General features: G+C 44.4%; 1 long non-coding RNA gene across 1 annotated transcript; it reads left to right on the top strand.

The window, feature by feature from the left end:
- The first annotated feature begins 9,972 nt into the window (after positions 1-9,972).
- On the top strand, positions 9,973-15,436 carry LOC141989968 (uncharacterized). The gene is made up of 3 exons (XR_012640036.1): positions 9,973-10,072; positions 11,897-12,016; positions 12,486-15,436. It is a non-coding gene; the product is annotated as an uncharacterized LOC141989968 (long non-coding RNA).
- The last annotated feature ends 1,408 nt before the right edge of the window (positions 15,437-16,844 follow it).

The raw sequence follows: 16,844 nt of genomic DNA, 5'->3' as shown, positions 1-16,844 counted from the left end.
ATCAGACTGACACAGCACAGGAGACTGACTGAAATCCTCTGTTTATCCACCTATCTGATATAATACGGGCAGTAACTGTGTAAGCCCCCAGTATCACCATGCTAATGTGCCCGCACTCTGGTCTAGAGAAGCAATTATCTGTTTGGTAATTCAGGCTCTATGTTCAGTTCTGAGATACATACCTACTGCTTGCCGACCTATCTACCCATCTATCTCCCATGCCACTAAAGCCAACAAACACCTCTGTTAGGCACCAGTCCTACAAGGTGATGTGTGTGTCCTAGGAGATCCACAACTCCTCCAATTTTCAACAAAGGCCATAAGAGTTGAGACAGTTCAGCACCTCGCAGAATTAGGCCCTTAATATACTATACATTTAGGGCCCAATCTTGCTGCTGCTGAAATCAATGGCAAGACTACCACTGATTTCAATGGGAACAGGCTCTAAATTAAGATTTCTTGGCTGAATTCAACCCTCTGGTCTACAGATGAAAGCCTCTGTCATCCTGTTCATAATTCCTGAGCTTTCCAGTCTCCGAGCTCTGAACTGTTTCTAAGTTGAGTGTTTTTAAGAGATTTCCAGGAGGACTGGCCTGCTCTTAAACCTTCCTCTGAAGCAGTGTTATCTGTCCAGACGTTCAAGAGGGGAGGAATTTGATTGAAACCTTCTTCATCACCTCTAACAAACACTCCCATTATCTGGCAGATGCCTCCCATTCCTCTCACTCCACAGCTGGGCAGCTGTGAGGAACATGCCAAGATACATGGGGTGGGGTAGATAAGGCATTCTGTGGAGCCAAGGCAGAGGGAGAAGCAATCAGTGCTAAAGTAACAGTGATGGGCTGTTAATTTACATAGGGCATTTAACTTGTTTTAATGCATTAAAACCCAAGTATTTAACTTTCTATTAAATGCTTATTAATTATTATTATTTATTACAGTAGTGCCTGCAGGTCCCAGCTCTGACAGAGGTCCCATCATGCTACGCATTGTGCAAACACATAGTGAGAAACAATCCCTGTCCTGAAGAGGTTTAACAGACAAAGGGTGGGAGGAGAAACACAAGCCCACAGAGGTGACATGACCTGCCCAAAGTCACCCAGTAGCTCAGTGCCCCGGTCCGGTGCTCTATTCACAGGTGCAGTATGGTCCAAATTAATTCAATTAGACACAGAACTTCCATCATAGCCCTCCCAGCGCCATTGCGTTCTTCAGCTTGTGCAAATAAGAAAACACAGATAGATAAAGAAAGATGCACTTGGGCAAATGTTACATTTTTAGGACATTGGTTCTTCAGATTAGTAAATTTAGAAGAATTTTGTATAGATTATCTAAAGCTGATATATATAAAACATATCAGTGATATCATGAGTTAAGGGTCATTGCTCCATAGATTCTGGTGCTGAAGACTTGAGGTTTGGAGAATTTATGAGTAAATGTCCCAGAGGTGCTCACTAACTTCCTTCCCATTGCATTCTGGGAGCAGGGGAAGCTGAGTCTAAGATGAAAGTGAAAATGATAGTCCTGAGGGGATCTCGGTGAAAGAAGAACCCTCTTTACCAGAAAGGAAATCAAGAGCAATGGGAAGATGGGTAGAAAAAGATACCATCCTATTGTGACTAATGATGTCGAAGAAATAAGATAGATTTTTAAATCAGAACTAGTACATAGCCTCTCTCTCCTCTCTTTTGCTCCAGAGTAAATAATCAGGTGTAACTCCACTGCAGTCAATAGATATATGCTAGAGTACAAAGCTGGTGTAAGTGAGAAGAGAAACAGGCCCTCTGCATGAGATGCTGTCAAGTGCTATATCAGCCCCTGGGTATATGTCCACACTGCTATAAGCAAATACCAACCTACAATAGCCTGACTGAAATTAAAATGATCTCCTTCCTTCAGGGTATAATCTTTATAATGGAGCTTGCCAATGAGCACTGTGGCATCATGGGAATGTGTTTGTGAGAATTAGCTGGAGGCACTAGTATTCTTGTTTTTACATTTGATGAAATATTCTTTCATTAACAGATGTTCAAACTAGGATTTTCCTTCCGTGTTATTTTCATCTGTAGCACAAGGGAATCTAATCTGCTCATTTACAGGGTTAGGAATGTGGAATCCATTCAAGCAGTCCTGGTTGGCTGAAACATCTTTGGCTGTTTTTAATTTTCTATAGAATGTATAGTATCTCTCTGTATAATGTATTATTTTGTTTTGAGGGTCCTCTGAGGACACTTGACACTTCGATAGGGTCAACTCTGCTACTATTAGACCTACCTGACTCCATCAGTGGGGTTATCATTACAGTAAGGTGTTTCCCAAGGCAAGACGGAGTGGCAGCGTATGAAGGGGCTAGTTAAGTGATTTTCCCAAGAATTTATGGTGAGCCAGGGGTACACTTGGGAAAAGAACACAGGAGCCCTGACTCATGCCCCAATCACTAAACTGCACTCAGGCCACGGGACGACAGCAGCACTGTAGTTGTACTGCAGTGTAGACTCTCCTTACAATGACGGAAAGGGTTTTTGCATCGCTGTAGATAACCCATCTCCCTGAGTGGCAGTAGTGAGGTGGAAGGACTCATTCTTCCATCAACCTATCTGCATCTACACTGGAGATTAGTGCAGAGCAGGTCTCGTTCCTTTGCATACAGGAAAATCAGAATGACCCATTGTTTTTCTGCAGTAATTCACATAAGCCAAGGTGGAATCAAGGGAACGTTGAGTCAGTTCTTGTCTGATAAAACAGGAGGAGAAAAAGGGAAAAAAGAAAGCATAAAGCTGGTTACTATTACTAGCACAGTAGCTTAAGAACAGATTTCCACAAGAGCTCAGGGCCACAGCTGGGGCCAGATTTTTGAGAGCTCATACCCTATCCAGGATCTAAATGAGACCTAGCTTTCTAGATGCACTCCGCACCCAGCTGCTCTCACTGGGGCATCTATGGCCAGCTTTTCCAAAGACCACAGTACCCAGCCTGCTGCTTTGACAACCTAACTGCTTGTGGCTAAACTGGAGCTGTGCTCTCCTGAAAACCTGGTCCTGACCATGAAAATTCAGGCCTTAGTGTAGAATGACTTTTTGTTTTTTTAACACACGAGTTCAAGGTAGACAAAACCAGTTGGGATGTGTAACTCTGGCCTAGACTGTAAATTCCTTGTGTCCCAATCTGATATTTTTGTTTAGCGCTGAGCACCCTATTAACATTCAATTAATGTGAAATACTGTAATGAATGGATTTCAAAAGCTTCAGCAGTTTGGTGTAGTTGAGCAATCAAAACTTTAGAGGCCAGATCCTCAGCTGGTAACAAATTGACATAGCTCCATTGAAGTCAATGGAGCGACTTTGACTTATACCAGGCTGAGGATCTGACCCTAGATGTTTATTTGAACCTTGTCTGAACTTCTTCGGCCTAGAGATCAAGCTGCAAATCTTAACAGAGTTAAGCAGGGTCAGAAATACTGGTTTCAGCAGGGTCAGAAATACTGCAAGACAGCATTCCTCAGGGTATTTCAGTGCTCTTACCTCCAGTCAAGTCTCAGAGAGGGCAGAGGAATGTGAAAGTTTTTTTTTTTTTTTTTTAATGTTAACTGAACTTTTCAAACTTGAAAGAAGGGTCAAGTTCAGAATGGTTCAAGTTTCAGGTTAAGGTTGAGTGCAGATCTTACTCTATCTGAGCAGGTTCATACATCCCTGGTTCAAATATAACTTCATGATTATTAGTCAGAAGTAATAGTGAGCTTCTGGACTGAACTTAGCCCTCACTGAACAGTTGACTGTAATAGAAAAACCAACACTCAGTTTGGCAAATTTGCCACTATCAGCAGTCTGGTTCCAGTAGAGGACTAAGACTGCAATTTAGCAGATCAGGGCCACAGCCCCGCAACTGGTGGCACATCACTAGACCCTAACGGACATGTAGAGCTCCAGGCTGGTGCTAGGGTCCAATCAGGGCCAAAGACTAGCAAGAGGAAAACTGCAATAGCAAGTTTGGACTGTGATATCTTAGTGGATCTATGTGGGGCTTAGGACTGGAACTGCAGGAGAGATTGCACTTTGGATTGATATCTGTTAGTGGAGCTGTAGGTGCCCAGGATTGAAACAAGAGGGATGCTGCAGACTTAGGATGTGGGTACATTGGCAGGACTGTGTGGGGCCCACGACTAAAATAGCAGGGGCATCACTGATCAAGCTTCCCTGACCTACACAGCTCCTCCCACACTATACTTATTTCTAGCCAGTGTCCATAGCCCTTTCCCCTCATCTGCACTGACAATGCTTCTGAACTCACTTATTCACAAGCCAAATAATAGATCTTAGAGAGGGAGGGTGTGCTACGCGCAGGATCCTTGAGGTGCTGCTTTAACAGGCTGCTTGCCTAGAGCTGTAGAGAGACACAAACAGCTTTTTCAGGGAGAAGGTGGTGATTCTTATTCAAACAGCTCCCATCTGCGGGGGAAACAACAAACCATTAAGGAAAGCGAGCTTAACCATTAATGAGGATGGGCAATGATTAGGAATGTGGCTCAGTTCTCTGTAACTTAACAGCCTCTTTCTTGTCTCAGTGTAGTTGAATTATTTTTGGCAGGCCGGGGCTGGTTAAAGTCTTTTCAAGAGTTAATGAGCCAGAGGAGAGCCGTTTTGCAGGGGGCACTGTTTGGAACCCTCAGTTTTAGCATCAGGAACACATACAGGCAATGGTGTTACAGCACTTGGCATGGTGTGTGTGTGTGGGGGGGGGCGGTTCATGGTTTGGGGGAAACAGTGGTCACACCATTTCAGTGTCGGGGGGAGCTATACTTAGACTATAGACTTTCGGTCAAACCCTCATCTATGGCTAACCCCTGTGGTGTTAAGCAAAGGTGCTTTAAAACACTCCATTGCACTTCCTGGATCCTGCTGCTGCCTCCCTTGCAAGCCAGCACCCATGCACCATGTTAGAGCAGCCTAATGGATACCCTAACTTACATCAGGCTGCAACAGCCACAGGGGCTGAAAACATAGCAGAGGACTGGTGTGATATAGGAGAATCCCAAATCATGGCAAGAAACAAGTGCTTTATGCCATTTGAAAGGGGACAGTCTCACTTCCCCAAAGGGATACACCCTAGAAGAACCCAAGATAATGCACTTTAAAACTGTGACACCCTCCCTCCCCGCTTCTGAGCCCTGTACAGTGGGACTGCTGGTAACCAATGCACATGTGCTTACAGGGATACACGAAATAAGTCCATTATATTTTTTAAGATCCCTAAAACAGTTTTTCTGAAGCATGTGGCACAGACGCTATACCTGATGGTGTGGTGTGGTAATATGGTCATACTTGCATTCATTTGGCATGTCCTGCAGAAACCACCCTGGCTTCAACACTCATGAGTATTATGCCCATCCTGAAGTTATGCCAGCAAGACCTTTTTTTTTTTTTTTTTAAACCATTAGTGATAGATAAATAGATAGATCCGAAACTCCCCGAGCTAGGCTTCACAACTCCTCGAGCTAGGCTTCACAACTGGCCAATTTCTCTGTATGAGGCCAAAACCCAAATCCAAGATATGAACTCTCCCAAGTTTAGATCTGGACAGATACGGCTGGATGTGCACGTGTATGCCCTATTGTATATATACTATGTACATGCAAAATACATAATCTCCTCAGCTATCCCTGAAGGGCACTGAATGGGAATGTTACTGCTGTTTAACTGTGCATAGCAAATCTACCGACTACATAACAGGAAGTACAGAGGAATGACACATCCAAGGGGGTAATTGATGTAGGAAGAATGTAATTAAATTATCCAACTGAGAGTTGGCTCAGACACCAGGCTTGGTTGGCTAATTTACCGGTGGGCAACAGGAAATGATTGAAAATGTTTTCGTTGTTCTGTTTTGTCAGGCAGGGCAGGAGGAGCCAGTGGTGGCAAGTTGCACTGTGGTTTTGAGAAAGTTACCACTCAGCACATTTTACCTCATATTCAGTTGTCTAAACTCCAGTCAGCTGTGGGGAGGGGACAGATAGCACATTTCTAATGGATGCTGTGGCATTTGTTGCTGTTCTGCCTTCCAGTGGGTGGCCAGAGAATGTAACCAACTGGTGAAAATCCCTATTAAGTGGCTGGACTCACTGTATGGGCATATTCTGTGCATTCCCAAAGCTGAGCCTGCAACCAGGATGCTTGTGGGTGACAAGGAACAGCTCTCCCAGGAAATTCCCTCTGGCCCACCTGTCTCAGCTACAAGTGTCTGATCTTAGGAAAAGTTATCCATATATTTTCTTTTTGTGTATGAGTCCACAACAGAGTTCCCTTTCCCCATCACGTCATCACTTCCTTAATGTGACCTGCCCTGGCTATGGAATGGGTGGAATTTCTTTCAGAGCCCATCACCATCACGCTTTGCTGAGGCACTGCAGGGCAATACAAGTTGCTCCAGTGAGGACACTTGTAGCCCCTGCTAACCCAGAGTGAAGGAGGCAAGAGGTTGGAATCAAACCCAAGCCTTCATTGGACACTTCAGTTTGTTAGCCACAGGGTTACTTGGCAAGCCTCGGTATACTCCTTGGTATTAAAGCAACACCAGCAAGGTGTTCTGCCCTCACCATTATAGGTCGTAGTTATAGGAACACAGGAATTGCCAGACTGGGTTGGACACATGGTCCAGCTAGTCAGTATTCTGCTTCTGACAGTGGCCAGTTTCAGGTGCTTTAGAACAAGGTGCTAGAAGCCGGTTGGTAGTTAGTTATGGGATAAAGCTGCCTACAGGGAAAGCTTCCTTTGGATCCCAATAAGTGACTGGCTTATGTATTGCAGCATGAGGCTTTTTTATCCCTTATAAAACGAATTAACCTATCTACTGTAACTATGGATGAAGTCGGAGACGCTGTGACCCAGGAAGCAAATATTTGAAATTACGGCGGATGGTTTTGGGCTGTGATTTGGGAAAATGTGAACTTCATGCAGGACATGGAGATTCTGTCCAGTATAATCATTTTTTGTAAAAGGTAACAGTAGTTGACACTTTTCCTCTTCAAAGTGCTCTAGAAACACTAACTAGTTAATCCTCCCAACTCTCCTGTGGAATAGGTGGCGTTATCTCCATTTTTGAGGCAGAGAGGATAAGTGGTTTGCCCAAGGCCATAAGAGAAGCATTAGACCTGAGATAGGAAGTCAGCTTAGCCAATCTCCAATAGACAATGCCTCGCTCTCTCAACGTGTGGCACAGCTTGACAATGTTTCCACCAGTCTCTTTGTTCTTTGTTCGACACAGGCCCCTTCATGCTCCCACCTGGGTGATAGAGAAACAATAATGGGAAACATCACTGGCAAAAATGATGGCCAGTTCCTCAGCCAGCATAAATCAATGTAACTCCATTGTCATCAATGGAGCTTCACCAGTTTACTCCAGCTGGGATTCCTTTCAAGTTTTCACAGACTTGGAACAACCTTTCCCCACAGAAACCACCTTGTGGCTGACGTACTTTGAGAGAATCCCTTATGGAGTGAGGTTATGGTCAGTAAAAGGTCTCTAAGCATGACTATTCTGTGTTCCATATCAGACTACTCCCCTTCAATGATTTCTGTCCAATATCAAAGTTGCTCAGTGTTTATAGGTTGAACCAAGGTTTTTGTAGCCAGAAGCACTGCGAGTTTCACCTGGTATCTGAAAGATAAGATAGGTTCCTTCCAGCCATGTATGTAACTCAGAAGCCTGAATGTATTTCCAAATGTTTCCAAACTATATGAAACTTTTTGAGTCGGCAAACTTGGACAGAACTTTGCAAATGATTGACTTTAGGTTTAGTTTACATTCTGAGCAAAGGCACAGCGTGGTTCTTATTTTATTCATTCTCTTTTAATCACCCCTTCTGCTCTGCAGTCATCACCCACAGTGAAGGTGCCAAGATCAGGACTTAGCTAGTAGCTTTATTGATGGGGAAAGCAGACTGGCACACAGCTCCCCCTTCTAGCATTGCATTGGCTCTGGAGTGGTGACTTGAGTGAAAACCTGTTTTTGCAGTATTTGGAGCAGTTTTCATGTTATTCAAGAGGTACAGAGGGAGCAGATGCGGAGAGTGTGTAGTCAATTCTCTAATCACAAATATGAAACTTTTGCCAAAGATGCCGACTTGACTTTGTGAAGGAAGGCAGAACTGGCCAGCTGCAACCCTCCCGCTCACCCACCATTGAACTCAGCTGACAGATGGCTTGGCATTTTTTAGGTCAGTGAATCAGCCATTCCTACCCTCACCGCTTTCCTAATATGTAACAAATATCAGCTCAAACACCATGCAGAAGCATACCATAGAGTCCTTTTTTAATCCTAATACACTTGAGTTGTTTGAACATACTATTGCAAAACAATCCTAGTTCTTAGACATATGTGTGCTACTGTGTGGCTCCCGGCCCAAGCACCTTGGCAGGTGATCTGGTCAACTTACGTGAGCAAGATTTCATCAGTAATTTTATGGGAGACCTCAAAGGAAAATCCAGTTGCTGCAGGAAGCATTGTTGGTAGCACTCTTGCCTTTGGGACAATGGTGAACTAAACAGCACAGCTAATGGTAAGAAACCCCAGATCAGAACAAACCAAAACAGCGAACACCCGGCTCTTGACAAAGGATCAGATTCCCCAGTGCAGCCACTTTGCACCATGCTGTTGGTATCTTCTGGCCCCACAGCCCAGGAAGGATTGCTCCAGGCATGGGGTGACCCCACCCTCCTGTGACTTAGGGCAGCTCTACACTACTGGTTAAGTCAATCTAACTTACGTCGCTCAGGGGTATGAAAAAGCCTTCGCCCTGCCTTGAGTACTGCAAGTTCCGCGCTGTCCACACTGGTGCTATATCGGCGGGACACGCTCTCCCTTCGACATACCTTCCGCTTCTCGCCAAGGTGGAGTAATTATGCTGATGGGAGATTGCTCTCCTGTCGGTATAGTGCGTCTTCACCAGACATGCTGCATCAGTGCCGCTGCGCCGATGTAGCGCTGTGGTGTAGACTTGCCCTTAGAATTGATGTCACCACTTCTCTTCTGTGCTGGGAGCATAGCAGAGGAAAGGGGGCTGACTTCAGTGGCAACTGTTCTTAGAACCACTGAACATCAGGTGCAAAACTTCCCGTTGCCCTGGACTGACTTTCATCCAGCTAAATGACTGTGATTTGGAGAGAGAAAGCAGATGGGAAAAGGAAACCTTTCCGTGGCAGGTTGATTTTGAAAAATGGCAGCTGTTTGAAGCAGCTGAAGAGGGAGACATTGGGAATGTTAACAGTCGTGCTGCTGGAGAGGGAGAGGTAGGCAGAATGCAGGTGAGGCCGCCATAGGAACACTTCCTCGGATGGATGACACTGTCACCGATGTGGTATCTATATCAAGTGTGTACACTGCTGCAATATCCTTTGAGATGCAACATGGATGTAAGATAATATTGTTGGTGATGATGAGAAGTAATTTACCACAGTAATCTGCAAAATCACATTCACTGCTGGTGTTTACCACTGAACTTCCTAAAAATGTTGGTGCTGACTTGAAAATCTAGACTTTGTCGTTGATTATTGGCTGGCTGTTTATTTGTTTTTCTTCTTGTATCCTGTCCAAGTGCTAAATCCTGCAGTCAGGGCTGGGTTTACAAGTAGGTGGCATAAACCTAGGGTGCTGAAGTTTTAGGGCCTTCCCACTGGCCCCATGCCAGCTGGGATTAGCGGCAGCCAGGGTTGGAAGCCACGGCTCCAACATGGTTCTAGGGCAGCTTTAAGAGTAACCCATTATTACTGCTCCGCACTGTGCTTCTGGTGTCGGACCGTCTAGCAACCAGCCCTGCCCGAGTCCTTCATCTGTGACTTTAGTAGGAACTTTGCCCAAGCAGGGGCTGCAGCAGACCATGGCCTGAGATTTCATTTCTGTTGGTGCAAACAGAGTAAATGAATAACAGGAAGCGGAATTGAATCAAAGTGAGTGAATGTAGAGATAGGGCTTGAACCAATGATGTGCTGAGCAGCCTCCTCTCCCATGGGAGCCATTCGACTTGCGGGTGTGTAACAGCCTGCTGAATTGGGCACCTGCAGAATGCTCAAAGGCTTTGGGGTAGGGAGAGGCATGTTTATATAGTTATACACTGCTGTTTATACAGTTCCTGAAATGGCAGGCCTATCTTTGTCTGCCAGACTTTGGACTGTGTGTTTTGGGCTAAGAGTTCTGTGTTTTCCTTGTGGGTTAAAATTAGAAAGAGGATAAAAAGAAAACAGCTCTCAAACACAGATTAGCCAGAATGAAAGCGTTTCTGCTACCCTGTCAAGCTGCTATGCTGGGGAGCATTGGGGAGGGGGAAGCTTTGCATCGTCGGTAGCAACAACAAGCCATTGGTCTTCTGGCACTTGTATCCACTCCAGTGTTATTTACTCTGGAAAGACCTATCCGTTTCTCCTATCTCTAACTGAACACAATAATGAACAAATAACAATAGCATAATGCAAATGATTATTACAGGCCCCTGCTAAGTTTGTGCTAGGCACTCTACAGACTCATAGTGAAAGAGCATCCCTGCCCAGAAAGCTTACATTCTATCTTCGGTAGAATATGAGTGACTAAACAGAGGAGCAGTGAAATCAAAGGGTTAGAATAAGACAGTATAACCTGTGCCTACATCATCCCAGCTCCTTAAACTACGAGAAGATACTCAGCCTCAAAAATGTGCCAGTTTTGACAGTCCCAGCACTGGGATGAGGAGAAGAGGAAAGATTTGATGTCACTGTGGGTTCCCGGGACCCACAAAGAGCAAACCTGCTGTCCAGCTAGGCCTTTTAGTGTTGGGAGGAGCCAGCCATAAGGAGCCCAGTCAGATACTCAGTGGACTAGTGCAGCAGTTCTCAACCAGAGGCCTGGGGCCCACAGGGGGGCCACAAGCAGGTTTCAGGGGGTCCCACAAGCAGGACCAGCATTAGACTCACTGGGGCCCAGGACCGAAAGCCGAAGCCCTGCTGTGCAGGGCTGAAGCCCGAGACCCTGAGCCCCGCCACCCGGGGCTGAAGCCAAAGCCTAAGCAATTTAGCTTTGCAGGGCCCCCTGTAGAATGGGCCCCTGGGCAAATGCCAGGCTTGCTATCCCTTAACCACGGACCCATCAAATGGGAACAATAGATCTTTCTCACAAAATGCATTAAAGGTACTCAAATACTATAGTTTATGAGGAAAGGGCAGTTAGCTATTTATTTTTCTCTCAAGATATATCTCTTTGTCACTTTTTCTTAATCTCCCTCTTTTCTCAGTTTTTCATTCTTTCTTTCCGCTAGCTTACCCCCTTTCCTCTTTCTTATTCCATCTTTCTTGTGCACCTGTCACAGGCTCGCAATCTTAACAAATCAACTCTTTCTCTGACCACCTAACTGAAGTGAATTTGATTCTCAGGATATTATGGTGCTGGTGTCACCCCGGGGCCAAGAGAGACATGCAAAAACAAATACGGTGGTAGTTTCCCACTTAGACCTCAGTGCTGACTGCAGCACCCCTCCATCTCCAGCTCTGGGCCTCCTTATGGGGCTCTGCCGGTACAGACCTCTACATAGTATTCCAGGTCGATCCATCTCTTGAGCAGAGTAACTACTCATTGTACAAGAAAGTGTCACGTTTTGTTAGTCCTTTCTAAAATAGATATTTTCCTGTCTGAATGGAATAGCATTTTCATTAATAAAGCACCGGTTATATGCAAGGCAACCCATTGGTTTCTCCAGTCAACACACAAGTGCCCCAGGCATTTGGGGCATGGGCTTGGGGGCTTGATCTCTGAGCCAGTATCACAGTTTAAGCAAATGAGACGGCCTCCTCCCGGCTGTTACAGGGAGATAGGCCTTTTGTGAGACCTTGGCTTGACTGTCCTTCCGGTGACCTTGGAACCAGATTTTTTTCCCTGCAGCTGAACAAATCAACACCAGGGTGAGGATGTGGGAAGAGAAAGGAAAGTGGACATAGGAGCAGACTATGCTGCAAAACATTCACTTTCACCACGGTAGCAGAAGACTCGCAAGCGTCATAGGTGAGTGAGCACAGGTGAGATCAGAGATGTGGGACTCACAATATGCAGGTGCGTAGGCGTGGCTCCTGCTGCGGGTGGGGGGGGGAAGTGGGACTTATCATGCTGGAGGAGGAGACAGGTCTCGCATCATGGGTGAGGTAGGTCTCGTGTTGCGGCAAAAGGCAGGGTTCATGCTGCAGGTGCGGTGCGGGAAGTTGGGCTTGCCGTGGGCCTGATCCAAAGTCATCGAAGTCAGTGGAAAGGCTTCCCAGTGCCAGCAAAGGTGGGGAAGCATGAATATCTATGTTTGCCATGCAGATGCCATGCAAGTAACTCCTGAGGTTCACCAGCACCTACCTGGAACCCCATTCACAACGCTGAATATAATCACGGCGCTTTCTGTGTTCTCTTTACAGACTGCAAACGTATAGAACATGACCATATAGATGACCTTCCAGGCATGCTGTAAAGCCTCCCTTTTTCCCCACAGGCATCTGGAGAAGACAGGGGTTTGCAGACAGAAGAAGAGGGTTGTATGTTGGAGATGGATACAGGCGCAGTCTTGCAGTTTTCCTGGGGGGATAGAGGATTATTGGCTAACTGAAGAATTGTGTGATTGGATTTTGGAAGGACTGAATTAGGATAGTGAAAATGTAAAAGATTGTAGTTGTGTGTGTTAATCAATATAAGATGCCCAGAGCTTAGGCTAGGTTCTGGATTCATTGAACTGATTAAGTGTTATAGCTGGTGTTGGTCGCTCCCACTATAGTTAAACAGTTTTCACTGTAACCCTTTGAATTCACAGAGTCCTTTCCTAGATTCACCTTTGAGGCTGAAATTTTCCAGACTCGGTCTCTGCCAGAAGGTGAACTTTTATTCTGGATAATTTGAAGCTGTATGAGCTTTTCTTCAAGGCACCTTGTGCACTCGGGAACCTCTTTAAACGAGTGATCTTAGAGGCCAGGGAGAATTCCAGTGGGACAGCCCTGCCAGGGCATGGAAGCAGAGCCGCAAAGGGGACAGGGCCATGCAGGGGCATGGAGAGTCTCAGCAGATGATCTACACCCCAGTGTATGTTGAGGATTTGACAGGGTTTTTGGCCTGGACCCCTAAATACTTCTGTTAGGAGAGGTGGACAAGTGATGCCCCCGAAGGAAATATGCAGAGGAAGTTCTATAAGGGCCTTGTGGATTTTTCTGGCCCTCAGTCCCTAGGACCCATGAATGTCCAACAGGGGTCCACTCTGTGTCCCTCCCCTCCCCCCCAGTTAAAATCATGAGTAGTCACTGGATCAGGTCCTGTGAGAGTCACTATAAAATCTGACATGCTTAGAAGAATATTAGACCTACCAACTTAGTTTAGATGATGGGAAGTAGTAAGGGCCATTTTTATGTATGTCACAAGAAAACACAAAGGTACCAACATGATGTTACTTGACTAGCGCTGTAGTATTTTGTATACATACTTTTTTCTGGTTAAATATTTTGCTTAATACACATTGTTTTATTTTTCTCATATACTCTAAGAATACAGGCTGTGTGGTGCGGTTGAATTAACCTTGCTGTTGGCACCTTAACTTCCTGCTTATTTGTGATTTTTAACTGTGCATACTGCACATTACAGTAAACTAACTGTTTGCCTTTAATATATATTGTATAAAAAACTACCTTAAAAGAACATTAAGACTGCAAGGTCAAGTACTCAGAAGGTAGGAAGTGCCAGAATTAAGGTTGTCCATAGCCACTAATTGTGTGTGCCCAGAATACATAGGGTTAGATTTTCAGAGGTGCTGAGCACTCACAGCTGTAACTGAAGTCAATGGGAGCTGTTCTTTGACCGCAGAAAGTGCTATCAAAAAGCTAAGTGTTCTGAAAAATAAAAGCCTGCATGTCTCCAATTGGGCACGCAACATTTGTAGAAATGTCTGTAATTTTTGCCTTAATCTCTCTGTGCCTTAGTTCTCCAGCTGTAAAGTGGGGAAAATTATAACAGCTAATCTCACAGATCTGTTGTGAGAATAAATTAATTAATGTTTGGGTCAATGCATTCTGATAGTTTGGTGAGAGCACCATAGAAATGCCCCAAAGGAAATGAATAATTCAGTGCAGAGTTTGGACAGTGTAAAGAAAATAAGGCCTGGGGCCACATATTGAACGCAGAGCACAAAAAAGTCTTGAATAACTACCCATTCGCTAAATAAGGCAGGAGTCCTGTGGAAAAAAATGGCATGTGATTGTGTAATTAAAGACTGTATCATAATGCATACACAGAAGGGAGCAACCTTAAGCCTGGCATTTCCTAACTCTTGATCGCTCGTCTTTGCAACCTTACTGTTCTTTTAATTTAGTTTTTTAACATAATTTATTATAGAATATGCTGACTCCTCATGTGGCACAATATGTTTTGAAACTATAAATTCACCATTAAGATTTTGTATGAGAGTGTAATTTGGATGTGATTGCCTTATGGAGTGCAGGAGTGCATTATTAATAGCATTGTAGGCGATGTGAAGGCGGCAAGTAAAAAATGCTAGAGATTTTCCCCCTAACTTCATATTTCTGTGCTTTTAAGGTTTCTGGTGGGCAGGGTGTGGTGTGATGAAACCTTAGCTTGTCACTAAATGTAATTTTTGGTTGTGTTAATACATATTTATGACAGAATATGCCGATGCATCACATATACAATATATTTTAAATGTCATGCAAATCAGCCAGTTTGGTGACTAGAAAATACACATTGCATATTTGAGAGAGAGGATGTCTAAGGGGTCTAGAACATCACCATTACAAGATCACAGTTTCCTGAAGCTAGATTAAAGCTAGAACCTGAGATAAGACAATATTTTTCAACTGAGACACATTGATCCTGTGACATTGTTTGGTGACAGTGACTTTATCTCTACTACAGCAGTCAGATTTGATCACTGCATTTGATGGATACTGGTGGAGTAGAACCACAATTTCTCCTTGTCAACCTGACCAAAAGGGCTTCAAGGGGCACTGGATCAGGTCCTGTAAGAGCCACTATAAAATCTGCCATGCTTAGAAGAATATTAGACCTACCGACTTAGTTTAGACGATGGGCAGTAGTAAGGGCCATTTTTATGTTGGTCACAAGAAAACAAACTCATCCTCACACCATCATGATTTTGCTTCACAAAGCAAAGCAATCTTAACAACACAATGAGAGATGACATTGTGCTGGTCTGATATCATGTTTAGGGAATGTCCACGACTCCGCACACCATTTTTGGAGTACTCTGGACTGCCCCATTTAATCTGTCATCTCACAATATTGGGGAAACATAGTAATCCTTAACCCATAAGAACATGTTGAACCTCTGCTGCTCGACCTACTTGCTGGAGGCCTGGCATAAAATTTAAACACACAGAATTCTGTCGCAGATGTAAGCACATTGTTTCTAGGAGCATAGAAACATCGGAATGGCCACACTGCATCAGACCCATGGTCCAGCTAGTCCAGTAACCTATCTCTGACACTGGCCAGCACCAGATGCTTCACAGGAAGGTTGACGAAGACCCTACACTGGGCAGATGTGGAATAATCCAAATCTCTAATAGTCCGAGATGGTCTTAAACCCTGTGGCATGAGAGGCTTTTTTTTTATCTCTTTCTAAAATTATTGTGAGCGTTAACTATATAAATCCGGATATTTCTGTTACCCATATAAATGTCCAGTCCCTTTTTGAATCTAGCAAAGTTCTTGATCTCAACTACGTTCCTACTATTTTTGCTCTAGTATTACTATTTTTATAGTGCCATAGGCATGCTTGGCACTTTATAGATGTCAAGTAAATTCTTACCCTGAGGAAGTTACAACTGAGTTGAGAGTTTGAGAATCCAAGTACAGAACCATACCTTCAAATCAGAGATGGAGAGATAAAGGTGAAGAGAGAAGGAGAAGCAGAGGGAGAAGAGTCAGAAAAGAATGGAGGACAAGTGAAACAAGAAAGCAGGCAAGGAACAGAAATTGAGGGAAAGCCACGGATTTTACCCCAAGCTGCCAGCACATTAACATTGAAATCTCGACTTGGATCTGGATCTGTTGACACAAATCAGACGCTTGCATAGGGGTTGGAAGCAATTTTACCTGTTACATTCCAAGTGCTTTCGATGTTAGCAACATAAACTTCATGGCCTGGAGTGATTGTATTACTTCTGCCTGTCCCTTATCTGCTATGTAATCTCATGGCCTAAAGACATTATGTACTCTCTAGCCTCTCTCTGATAAAAATAAAGCATATAAAAACATACACACACACACAATCCCAAGCCAAAAATTCCCTTAGGGGAACATGTTGTGACTAGATAAGAGCAGGCTAGATGGCACATAGCTACCTCTTGTGCTGATTGGGACAACTGGTGAGGAGGGGTGGAGGACAGAGAATGGAATGAGGTGGTTGGGGGACAGATAATGAGAGAAGGAGTAGAGAGGATAGGGAAAGAAAGTAAAGAGGGAGGCAGAATGGAGCAAGGAGAAGGGAGCCAAAGGAACCTGATGGGGACATTATTGGTCTCTTGGAATTGTAAAAAGTGGCTTTAAACTAAGTGTAGTGGCTGAAAAGTAACATTTAAAAAACTGACATTTCAGGAGCATGTGCAACTGGCCCTTTTTGAGCTATCACTGGAATATGAAAGCAGGACCTTCAACACCAAAAGGATGAGCCTCTATCAGTTGAGCTAAAGAAATACATCCCATTATAGGCACGTATAATGGACTCATTATGTGGACCTGCTACTAGAAGGCAATAACCCTTGTGGGTTACACAAGTATGTAACAACTCTCCCTGATGTTCTTTGTGCCATATCCTAAAACCAATGCTTTATTA

This window comes from Natator depressus, chromosome 6 (assembly GCF_965152275.1).
Source record: "Natator depressus isolate rNatDep1 chromosome 6, rNatDep2.hap1, whole genome shotgun sequence".
Lineage (NCBI taxonomy): Eukaryota > Metazoa > Chordata > Testudines > Cheloniidae > Natator > Natator depressus.
Note: the sequence above shows the minus strand (reverse complement) of the source record. Positions and strands in the feature narration are given on the sequence as shown.